This window comes from Vigna unguiculata, unplaced genomic scaffold (assembly GCF_037176805.1).
Source record: "Vigna unguiculata cultivar grain cowpea cultivar isolate G323 ecotype 2 unplaced genomic scaffold, ASM3717680v1 ptg000168l, whole genome shotgun sequence".
Lineage (NCBI taxonomy): Eukaryota > Viridiplantae > Streptophyta > Magnoliopsida > Fabales > Fabaceae > Vigna > Vigna unguiculata.
In genome coordinates, this window is record NW_028196806.1 from 105001 (window position 1) to 117575 (window position 12575).

At 33.2% G+C, this 12575-nt stretch overlaps 1 non-coding gene across 1 annotated transcript; it reads right to left on the minus strand.

Annotated features, from left to right (window-relative positions):
* Positions 1-12185: 12185 nt before the first annotated feature.
* Positions 12186-12257, minus strand: TRNAR-UCU (transfer RNA arginine (anticodon UCU)). Its single transcript has one exon. It is a non-coding gene; the product is annotated as a tRNA-Arg (tRNA).
* Positions 12258-12575: the final 318 nt, after the last annotated feature.

Sequence of the window (12575 nt, forward strand, 5' to 3'; positions counted from 1 at the left end):
TGAGCTCAGATATTAATGAACTATATAGAAGAGTTATCTATCGGAATAATACTCTTATCGATCTATTAACAACAAGTAGATCTACTCCAGGAGAATTAGTAATATGTCAGGAGAAATTGGTACAAGCAGCCGTGGATACACTTCTTGATAATGGAATCCGCGGACAACCGATGAGGGACGGTCATAATAAGGTTTACAAATCTTTTTCTGATATAATCGAGGGTAAAGAGGGAAGATTTCGCGAGACCCTACTTGGGAAACGGGTTGATTATTCAGGTCGTTCTGTCATTATTGTAGGTCCATCACTTTCATTACATAGATGTGGATTGCCCGGCGAAATAGCAATAGAACTTTTCCAGACATTTCTAATTCGTGATCTAATTCGAAAACATTTTGCTTCCAACATAGGAATTGCTAAGAGTAAAATTCGGCAAAAAGAACCGATTGTATGGGAAATACTTCAAGAAGTTATGCAGGGACATCCCGTATTGCTAAATAGAGCACCTACTCTGCATAGATTAGGTATACAGGCATTCCAACCCATTTTAGTAGAGGGGCGTGCTATTTGTTTGCATCCATTAGTTTGTAAGGGATTCAATGCAGACTTTGATGGCGATCAAATGGCTGTTCATGTGCCTTTATCCTTAGAAGCTCAAGCAGAAGCACGTTTACTTATGTTTTCTCATACAAACCTCTTGTCTCCAGCTATCGCGGATCCAATTTCTGTACCAACTCAAGATATGCTTATTGGACTTTACATATTAACGAATGGGAATCGTCGGGGTATTTCTTCAAATAGGTATAATCCACGTAATTGCAGAAATTTGAAAAATGAAAGAATTCCCCAAAAAAACTATAAGTATACGAAAAAAAAAGAACCTTTTTTTTGGAATTCCTATGATGCAATTGGAGCTTATCAACAGAAAAGAATAACCTTCGATAGTCCTTTGTGGCTCCGGTGGCGACTAGATCTACGCATTATTTCGTCAAGAGAAGTTCCTATCGAAGTTCACTATGAATCTTTAGGCACCTATCATGAAATTTATGGGCATTATCTAGTAGTAAGAAGTACAAAAAAACAAATTCGTTCTATTTACATTCGAACCAACGTAGGTCATATTTCTTTTTATCGAGAAATCGAAGAAGCTGTACAAGGTTTTTGCCGAGCCTATTCATATGGTATCTAATCATATAGATGGTTGTATCTAAGATAAACAAATTTATGATACTGGTGTAAATTCAAATCTTCATGATTTAACATTTAACAAGGATCTTAGTTTTTTAATTTCTCAATTTCTACACAAATTAAGATAAAGAAAAGGCAGTTTTTCAATCATTGACTCAAATCCATTGTTGAACTGAATGAATCCCACTGAGTGGAATAGGGAGGTACTTATGGCAGAACGGACCAATCTAATGTTTCACAATAAAGTGATAGGTGGAACTGCCATTAAACGACTTTAGCAGATTAATAGATCACTTCGGAATGGCATATACATCACATATCCTGGATCAAGTCAAGACTCTGGGATTCCGCCAAGCTACGGCTACATCCATTTCATTAGGAATTGATGACCTTTTAACAATACCTTCGAAAGGATGGCTAGTCCGAGATGCTGAACACCAAAATTTGATTTTGGAAAAACAGCATCATTATGGAAATGTACATGCAGTAGAAAAATTACGCCAATCCATTGAGATATGGTATGCTACAAGTGAATATTTTCGACAAGAAATGAATCCTAATTTTAGAATGACCGATCCTTTTAATCCAGTCCATATAATGTCCTTTTCGGGAGCTAGAGGAAATGCATCTCAAGTACACCAATTAGTAGGTATGAGAGGATTAATGTCGGATCCACAAGGACAAATGATTGATTTACCTATTCAAAGCAATTTACGCGAAGGGCTATCTTTAACAGAATATATAATTTCTTGCTACGGAGCTCGTAAAGGGGTTGTAGATACTGCTGTACGAACATCAGATGCTGGATATCTTACACGTAGACTTGTTGAAGTGGTTCAACATATTGTTATACGTCGAACAGATTGTGGTACCATTCGAGGAATTTCAGTAAATACCCAGAATGAAACGATGCCGGAAAGTAGTTGGACACAAACATTAATTGGTCGTGTATTAGCAGACGATATATACAGAGGTTCACGATGCATTGCCATTAGAAATCAAGATATTGGAATTGGACTTTTCAATCGATTGAAAACCTTTCAAACACAACCAATATCTATACGAACTCCTTTTACCTGTAGGAATACATCTTGGATCTGTCGATTGTGTTATGGTCAAAGTCCTACTCAAGGTCACTTGGTGGAATTAGGAGAAGCTGTAGGTATTATTGCGGGCCAATCCATTGGAGAACCGGGCACTCAATTAACATTAAGAACTTTTCATACTGGCGGAGTATTCACAGGGGGGACTGCCGAACAGGTGCGAGCACCTTATAATGGAAAAATTAAATTCAATGAGGATTTGGTTCATCCTACACGTACACGTCACGGGCATCCTGCTTTTCTATGTTATATAGACTTGTATGTTAGTATTGAAAATGGTGACATTATACATAATGTGACTATTCCACCAAAAAGTTTTCTATTAGTTCAAAATAATCAATATGTAAAATCAGAACAAGTGATTGCCGAGATTCTCGCAGGAACATATACTTTTAATTTAAAAGAAAAAGTTCGAAAACATGTTTATTCTGACTTAGAAGGAGAAATGCATTGGAGTACGGATGTGTATCATGCATCAGAATTTAAATATAGTAATGTCCATATCTTACCAAAAACAAGTCATTTATGGATTTTATCAGGAAAATCAGACAGATCCGCTTCAGTCTCTTTTTCAACCCGAAAAGATCAAGATCAATTGAACATTCATTATCTTTCTACAGGAGAAAGAGATATTTGTAACCATTTAGCAAGTAATAATAAAGTAAGACATAATTTGTTTCGTTTCACTCCTTCTGAAAAAAAAGAAAGAAGGATTTCAGATTATTCAAAAAATAATCAAATCCTATGTAAAGATCATTGTCATTTTACACATCCTGCTATTTTTCACGATACTACGGATTTATTAGCAAAGAGGCGGAGAAATCGATTCATTATTCCATTTCAATTCCAATCGATTCAAGAACGAGACAAAGCACTAATGTTAGATTCCAGTATCTCGATTGAAATACCAATCCATGGTATTTTTCGTAGAAATAGTATTTTTGCTTATTTCGATGATCCTCAATACCGAACACAGAGCTCGGGTATTACTAAATATAGGACTATTGATATAAATTACATTTTTAAAAAAGAGGATTTTTTAATCGAGTATCCAGGAATTCAAGAATTTAAGACAAAATACCAAATTAAAGTAGATCAATTTTTTTTCATTCCCGAAGAAGTGTATATTTTACCAGAATTTTCTTCCATAATGGTACGGAACAATAGTATTATTGAAGTAGATACACCAATCACTGTAAATATAAGAAGTCAAGTAAGCGGGTTGGTTCGATTGGAGAAGAAAAAAAAAAAGATTCAATTAAAAATATTTTCCGGGAATATCTATTTTCCCGGAGAAATGGATAAGATATCCCGGCACAGTGCCATGTTGATACCACCGAGAACGGTAAAAAAAAATTCAAAAGGATCAAAAAAAAAAATGAAAAATTGGATCTATGCTCAATGGATCACAATTATGAAAAAAAAGTATTTTGTTTTGGTTCGACCGGTCATTTTATATGAAATAGAAGATAGGATCAATTTAATCCAATTTTTTTCCCAAGATATGTTACAAGAAAGAGATAATTTGGAACTTCAAATTATTCATTATATTCTTTCTGGAAATGGAAAATCAATTCGGGGAATTTCTAATTCTAATACAAGTATTCAATTAGTTCGGACTTGTTTAGTCTTAAATTGGGATCAAGACAAAAAATTGTCTTCTATCGAAAAAGGGCATGCTTCTTTTGTTGAACTAAGTATAAAAGGTTTGGTTAGATATTTCTTAAAAATGGACTTAGGAAAATCCCATATTTCATATATAAGAAAAAGGAAAGATCCGCTCGGTTCAAGATTTATCTTGGATAATGAGTCGGACTGGACCAACATCAATCCATTTTTTTTTATAGATCCGAGGGAAAAAGTTCAACAATCACTTAGTCAAAATCATGGAACTATTCATATGTTGTTGAATAGAAATGAGAAATGCCGATCTTTAATAATTTTGTCATCATCGAATTGTTTTCAAATACGATCATTCCACGATGGAAAATATTACAATGGGATAAAAGAAGAAATAAATCCAATTCAAAGAGATCCTCTGATTCCAATTCAAAATTCGTTAGGTCCTTTAGGAATAGCCCTTCAAGTTGCCCATTTTTATTTTTACCTTTTAATTACTAATAATCAGATCTCGATAAATAAAAACGGGCAACTTGACAAATTAAAAGAAACTTTTCAAGTATTAAAATATTATTTAATAGACGAAAACGAGATCATTTATAAATCTGATCTATCTAGTAACATCCTTTTAAATCCATTCTATTTGAATTGGCATTTTTTCCATCATAATTATTGTGAAAAAAAAACGTTTCCCATAATAAGTCTTGGTCAATTTATTTGCGAAAATGTATGTATAGTTCAAACGAAAAATGAACCACACCTTAAATCGGGTCAAATTCTAACTGTTCAAATGGATTCTGTAGGAATAAGATCGGCTAACCCTTATTTGGCGACTCCTGGAACAACTGTTCATGGTCATTATGGAGAAATACTTTCTGAAGGAGATATATTAGTTACATTTATATATCAAAAATCGAGATCAGGTGATATAACACAAGGTCTTCCAAAAGTAGAACAGGTATTGGAAGTTCGTTCGATTGATTCAATATCCATAAACCTAGAAAAGAGAGTGGATACTTGGAATGGGCGTATAACAAGAATTCTTGGCATTCCTTGGGGATTCTTCATTAGTGCTGAGCTAACTATAGCGCAAAGTCGTATTTCTTTGGTTAATCAAATTCAAAAAGTTTATCGATCCCAGGGAGTTCACATTCATAATAGACATATAGAAATTATTGTGCGTCAAATAACATCAAAAGTATTGGTTTCAGAAGATGGAATGTCTAATGTTTTTTTGCCTGGCGAACTAATTGGATTGTTGCGGGCCGAACGAGCTGGGCGTTCCTTAGAAGAGTCGATCTGCTATCGAGTTCTATTATTGGGGATAACAAAAACATCTTTGAATACTCAAAGTTTCATATCTGAAGCAAGTTTTCAAGAAACTGCTAGAGTTTTATCAAAAGCCGCTCTCCGGGGTCGCATAGATTGGTTGAAAGGTCTGAAAGAGAACGTTGTTTTAGGGGGAATGATGCCAGTTGGTACTGGATTCAAAAGAATAATATACCGTTCAAAGCAAAGGCAATATAACAAGATTACCCCGGAAACAAAAAAAAGAATTTATGTGATACATCAAAATAATCTAGGATTTAAGAATTCCTAAAATAATGATTCTTAAGGTCGTATTCATCTCCGGTCACTTTATTTTGTATATATTTTGTATAATAAAAGAAACATAATAAATAAACGAATCATATTCAATGAAATAGAAAAAATGGCCCGATCTTTTTTTTATCAACGGCAAATTTTCAGTAGAAGAGAAGGTTCCTTCGGAACACTTATTTTTTTCTATTTCAGTATACTGGGTCTCTTTCTTTCATTTCAAAAAATTGATCTAATTTCTATTTGGAAATGAAAGAAAAGTGTGGGGATAATTATAAATGACAAAAAGATATTGGAACATAATTTTGGAAGAGATGATGGAAGCTGGTGTTCATTTTGGCCACGGTACTAGAAAATGGAATCCTAAAATGTCACCTTATATTTCTGCAAAGCGTAAGGGTATTCATATTACAAATCTTATTAGAACTGCTCGGTTTTTATCAGAATCTTGTGATTTAGTTTTTGATGCAGCAAGTGGGGGAAAACAATTCTTAATTGTTGGTACAAAAAAAAAAGCAGCTGATTCAGTAGCGCGGGCTGCAATAAGAGCTCGGTGTCATTATGTTAATAAAAAATGGCTCGGCGGTATGTTAACGAATTGGTATACTACAAAAACACGACTTCAAAAGTTCAGGGACTTGAGAATGCAACAAAAGACGGGGAGATTTCATAGTTTTCCAAAAAAAGATGCCGCTATATTGAAGAGACAATTAGCTCAATTGGAAACATATCTTGGCGGCATTAAATATATGAAGGGCTTACCAGATATTGTAATAATCGTCGATCAACAAGAAGAATATACGGCTCTTCGAGAATGTATAACTTTGGAAATTCCAACAATTTGTTTAATTGATACAAATAGTGACCCGGACCTCGCTGATATTTCAATTCCAGCTAATGATGATGCTATAGCCTCAATTCGATTAATTCTTAACAAATTAGTTTTTGCAATTTGTGAGGGTCGGTCTAGATATATACGAAATTCTTGATTAATAATAAGATAAAAAATTCTTGAATTTGCTTCGAGGGGTTCATAGATTTATGGAATCGCTTACTATACTAGTAAGAAATTGCACAAAAATGAAAATAGAAAACAAACAAAAATTTTATGTAATTAGTATCGGTATTCAAAATCAAAAATGAAAGTAGACAAATCAAAAGGGAAAGGAGATGTTTGAATAAAAATAATTCCCTTTTTTCAACTTCTTTTTTTAGAGGACAGGACAATATGAATGTTTTATTATGCTCTATCAACACATTAAAAAGATTATACGATATATCTGCTGTGGAAGTAGGTCAACATTTCTATTGGCAAATAGGGGGTTTCCTAGTACATGCCCAAGTACTTATTACTTCTTGGGTTGTAATTGCTATCTTATTGGTTTCAGCCATTCTAGTTATTCGAAATCTGCAAACCATTCCCACTTTCGGTCAGAATTTATTTGAATATGTTCTTGAATTCATTCGAGACGTGAGCAAAACTCAGATTGGAGAAGAATATGGTCCGTGGGTTCCTTTTATTGGAACTTTGTTTCTATTTATTTTTGTTTCTAATTGGTCAGGGGCTCTTTTACCTTGGAAAATCATCCAATTACCTCATGGGGAGTTAGCTGCACCCACAAATGATATAAATACTACCGTTGCATTAGCTTTACTTACATCAGTTGCATATTTCTATGCGGGTCTTTCAAAAAAAGGATTAGCTTATTTTAGTAAATACATCCAACCAACTCCAATCCTTTTACCGATTAACATATTAGAAGATTTCACAAAACCCTTATCCCTTAGTTTTCGACTTTTCGGAAATATATTAGCTGATGAATTAGTAGTTGTTGTTCTTGTTTCTTTAGTACCTTTAGTAGTTCCTATACCTGTCATGTTCCTTGGATTATTCACAAGCGGTATTCAAGCTCTCATTTTTGCTACTTTAGCTGCGGCTTATATAGGTGAATCCATTGAAGGCCATCATTGACTAGTTTTCTCAAAAATAGTCTTTTTTGTTTAGCTTGCCACACATATATTGTGGCTCAATAGAATCTACAAAATAAACATCTATCTATAGATATATAGATAGATATAGATAGATCTATTCGATTAGTATATATTATGTTTGGATATTCAAAAAAAATGAATAGCTAGAATTAGAATTCTGTATGATATTTACGTTTACAATGTGTGATAAAAAGATACTATATAGAATGTTAGTAGATTCTCGTTTGATTCACATTTAATTCAACAATTGATCAAAAGATAATTAAAAACATTTAGATCACCCAATTTCCTATATTTCTTTGAAACATTAATGAAATCGAATGAATTTATTTAGATTGATTGTATCCATATGGGATAAGAGAATAAGAAAAGAGGGAAGGGGAGCTTAAAAAAAAACATGATAAAAAAAATAGAAGTGAGGGGATCAGTCAAGGTTTTTTAGGTTTCAAAGAATGAATTTCAATTTCGATTGAATCTAAAACACAAAGAAAATTAGTTTACAGCATAGAAGAAACCTATGTATATGTGATATGATATTATAGATGAACTAGTTTTATATGAACTAACCATATATCTGAAATAACTAATCTTTTCTATATAAAAAAGGCCTCGCTATTACTGTCAATTTCTATAGGGATAGAAAAGCAAAGTCCTTGCGTTTCAGCTCTAATTGTGAATTGAAAATTAAAAAACTAAAGAAATTGTATAAAAAAACGAAGAATTCAAAGAATGATTCCAAAATTAAGGTAAGAGAAGAACAAAGATTATACAGATTCACCCCCAAAACTATGTAGTTCGAGACGAAAAAAGAAATCTCGAAGTAATTCGTTTAATAACTATTATTTTCAATTTTTAATTCTTATTTTTATTAATTACTTTAACTGAAAAAGTCTTGGTAATTGAAAAATGAAGTCAGAATTTATTAGTCGATTATATCATTAACTATTTCTTTCTTTTATATGTAGGTTACGAGGAAATTCTCATGAATCCAATTATTTCTGCCGCTTCTGTTATTGCTGCTGGATTGGCCGTAGGGCTTGCTTCTATTGGACCTGGGGTTGGTCAAGGCACTGCCGCAGGGCAAGCTGTAGAGGGGATTGCACGACAACCAGAGGCAGAGGGAAAAATACGGGGTACTTTATTACTTAGTCTGGCTTTTATGGAAGCTTTAACAATTTACGGGCTGGTTGTAGCATTAGCACTTTTATTTGCTAATCCTTTTGTTTAATCCTAAAAAGATAAAAATACATATGTGGACTTCCTTTTTCGAATTATATTAATAATTCACTCCTACAATTCTTTATCTGTTCGGATAAGAACACAGGAGAAGGACTAATTGAAAGGTATTCACATACTTATTCACCCTCTTTCTTCTTTTTGTTTAGTCCAATGAACCCCTCTTTTATTTTATTTCTTTTAAGATAATTTTTTGAAAGTGTTCAAACTAGATAGATTTTGCAATTGATAAAAGAACTGGTATCTAATTCTAAGAAGTATCATTCTTTTAGGGAATCTTCCAATTGATTGACCAATCCAAATTATATCAAATTCTATAATTATATATTCCAATTAGATTATTATATTATCTATCTAATAGGAATATTAGAAAGATAATTAGTCTATTCATAAGAGGAGATGAGATCATATGAAAAATATAACCGATTCTTTCCTTTGTTTGGGCTCCTGGCCATCCGCCGGAAGTTTCGTGTTTAATACCGATATTTTAGCAACAAATCCAATAAATCTTAGTGTAGTGTTAGGTCTACTGGTTTTTTTTGGAAAGGGAGTGTGTGCGAGTTGTTTATTTCAAAGAATAAATTGGATTTAACCAAACTGCACTTTTTAGTTTAGTTAGAATTAAGAAAATGTGCAGAATCCCGCGAATTACTTCTGAATTCATTTTCTTTTTTGAATAAATTAAGAAAAATCTTAAAGAACCATAGCATTTCGCGCTTTATTGGTAATCCACTTTGATTCTCTATTTACCAAAAATTTTTTGGACTATTACCATGGTTAAAAAGAGTTTGAAGTCTATACGCAGTGTAGTACTCTTTCTACCGCTATATTAATACAGAAAGGAAACGGTTTCAAAAAAATTATTCGATTTTTTTTCGATATAAAACACTCATGTCGATAAAAAAAATGGCTTGAATCCTATTTATGGCGAGAAATAAAAAACGGGTGAATTTAAACCTCCCCTTTGTACGATGCGTAATCGATGGATGACCTATGTATAAATTCAAAAGAAGTCTTTGGATTTGAATAAAAAAACAACTTTGTTGACATATATTTGTTTGGTCAAAAGAGTCCTCCGAATATTCTAGTCTTATATTGGTAATTGTTTTCACTTTGAATAGAGAAGAGAGGATAGGCTCATTACATAAAAAATTGGTAAATTTCCGATAAGTAATTGAGTGTGAGAGCCAAATGAATCGAAAGATTCATGTTTGGTTCGGGAAGAGATCATAGACATTTTGAAATGGATGGAAAGAGAGTCTACTTTCATTACGTGATTTATTAGATAATCGAAAACAGAAAATCTGGAGAACTATTCGAAACTCAGAAGAATTACAGGAAAACGCCATTGAACAGCTCGAAAAAGCCCAGGCCCGCTTAAGGAAAGTTGAAACAGAAGCAGATCTGTTTCGGGTGAATGGCTATTCTGAGATCAAACGAGAAAAATTGAATTTAATTAATTCAATTTATACGACTTTGGAACAATTAGAAAATTACAAAAACGAAGCTATTGATTTTGAACAACAAAGAGTTATTAATCAAGTTCGACAGCGGGTTTTACAACAAGCCTTACAGGGAGCTCTAGGAACTCTAAATAGTTGCTTGAACAACGAGTTACATTTACGTACTGTTAGTGCTAATATTGGCATGTTTGGGATGATGAAATAAAAAAATAACTGATTAGGCTTTCTATTATACAATAGAGTATAGGCATCATTTTTTTCTTATAAAAAATAAATTTAAGATATTTTCATGGTAACCATTCGTGCAGATGAAATTAGTAAAATTATCCGTGAACGCATTGAGCAATATAATACAGAAGTAAAAATTGTAAATACTGGTACCGTACTTCAAGTAGGCGATGGTATTGCTCGTATTTATGGTCTTGATGAAGTAATGGCGGGTGAATTGGTGGAATTTGAAGAAGGTACTATAGGCATTGCTTTGAATTTGGAATCAAAAAATGTTGGTGTTGTATTAATGGGTGATGGTTTGCTGATACAAGAGGGAAGTTCAGTAAAAGCAACAGGAAGAATTGCTCAGATACCTGTAAGTGAAGCTTATTTGAGTCGTGTTATAAATGCCCTGGCTAAACCAATTGACGGTCGAGGAGAAATTTCAGCTTCGGAATCTCGATTAATAGAATCTCCCGCTCCCGGTATTATTTCAAGACGTTCGGTATATGAGCCTCTCCAAACAGGACTTATTGCTATTGATTCGATGATCCCCATAGGACGGGGCCAGCGAGAATTAATTATTGGAGATAGACAAACAGGTAAAACAGCAGTAGCCACAGATACAATTCTCAATCAACAGGGACAAAATGTAATATGTGTTTATGTAGCTGTTGGTCAAAAAGCATCTTCTGTGGCTCAAGTGGTGACTACCTTACAAGAAAGAGGAGCAATGGAATACACTATTGTAGTAGCTGAAACAGCGGATTCTCCAGCTACATTACAATACCTCGCGCCTTATACAGGAGCAGCTCTGGCTGAATATTTTATGTACCGTGAACGTCACACTTTAATCATTTATGACGATCTCTCCAAACAAGCACAGGCTTATCGGCAAATGTCTCTTCTATTACGAAGACCACCAGGTCGCGAAGCTTATCCAGGGGATGTTTTTTATTTACATTCGCGTCTTTTGGAAAGAGCCGCTAAATTAAGTTCTCAGTTAGGCGAAGGAAGTATGACTGCTTTACCAATAGTTGAAACTCAATCGGGAGATGTTTCAGCTTATATTCCTACGAATGTAATTTCCATTACAGATGGCCAAATATTCTTATCGGCCGATCTATTCAATGCTGGAATAAGACCCGCTATTAATGTTGGTATTTCAGTTTCCAGAGTTGGATCGGCGGCTCAAATCAAAGCCATGAAACAAGTAGCTGGTAAATTAAAATTGGAATTAGCACAATTCGCAGAATTAGAAGCTTTTGCACAATTCGCTTCTGATCTAGATAAAGCTACTCAAAATCAATTAGCAAGAGGTCAACGATTGCGCGAGTTGCTTAAACAATCCCAATCAGCTCCTCTTACTGTGGAAGAACAGATAGTAACTATTTATACCGGAACGAATGGTTATCTTGATTCATTAGAAATTGGACAGGTAAGGAAATTTCTTGTTGAGTTACGTGCTTACTTAAAGACGAATAAACCTCAATTCAAAGAAATCATATCTTCTACCAAGACATTCACTGGGGAAGCAGAAGCCCTTTTAAAGGACGCTATTAAAGAACAGATGGAACTCTTTTTATTCCAGGAACAAGTAGAAAAAAATTGATGAATCATTAAATAATTTTGTAATTCAATTTTCCAATTTTTATAATTAGTATCTTTTAATATGTTTTTATTTCATTTGAATATTATATATAATGAATTCGAATCAAAATGTAATAAATCAAAAAAAATAGAAGGACAAGGTTGAAATTAGATATGCAAACAACTTGCGTCCAATAGGATTTGAACCTATACCTAAGGTTTAGAAGACCTCTGTCCTATCCATTAGACAATGGACGCTTCTATTTTATATTTGATTCTTTAACCTTTTTAACTAAACCTTATTAAAAAGATTAAAGAATCAAACAAATATAAAGAATTCTAGAAATTATAAAAATAAAATAAATCAAATATTTAGAATAAAAGAAAAAAAAAATAAAAAAGAAAAATCAATTGAATATAATTGAATATATATAACTAAAACTAAATTAAGAAATGAAAATGAAGAATTGACAAATTCTTTAAGAATTCTAGATTCATTCTCGAAGAAAAAAGATAGATTTAAATAGAATAAAATAGAAGCGGGTAGCGGGAATCGAACCCGCATCGTTAGCTTGG